This window comes from Penaeus monodon, chromosome 19 (genome assembly GCF_015228065.2).
Source record: "Penaeus monodon isolate SGIC_2016 chromosome 19, NSTDA_Pmon_1, whole genome shotgun sequence".
Classification (NCBI taxonomy): domain Eukaryota; kingdom Metazoa; phylum Arthropoda; class Malacostraca; order Decapoda; family Penaeidae; genus Penaeus; species Penaeus monodon.
In genome coordinates this window covers 10,290,800-10,291,211 of record NC_051404.1, presented here as the reverse complement: position 1 = coordinate 10,291,211, position 412 = coordinate 10,290,800, and the positions used below count along the sequence as shown (strand labels likewise).

The 412-nt window shown below is 38.6% G+C and overlaps 1 protein-coding gene across 1 annotated transcript in view; it reads left to right on the top strand.

Moving 5' to 3' along the window:
- LOC119585053 (zwei Ig domain protein zig-8-like) overlaps nt 1-412 on the top strand; it is an 81,188-nt gene that overhangs the window by 59,134 nt on the left and 21,642 nt on the right. The window lies entirely within an intron of this gene.

Genomic DNA, 412 nt, shown 5'->3' with positions numbered 1-412 from the left:
TCCCATTCATCTATTTTTTTTATTAAACTAACCGTCTAATTCCCTATATTTTGCCAAAATTATCCGGCTGCCTTTGTGTTTACTTACTTTCTATTTACCAATTTGGATATCTAGTTACCTATCTCTCTTCTTCTTAATTTTCCCTCTCATTATATATCTGTCTTTCTATCCCTTATTATCTTTATATCTTTATATCTGTCAATCGCGCTTTCCCTCATCTTCCTTTGATTCTCATGTTCCGTGAATGACGTCCGCTTGTTTTTTTTTTCCTTTTGACGGTTTCGTTGAATCTGCTGCCTCCTTGATTTATTCCCGTCTCTCTCCTCCATCATTCCGTCCCTCGTTATGTCCTCCAATCTTCCGCTTCCTTTGGGTCACTCCTGTCTTCGTGCAGTGCTTCGTATGTTACCCT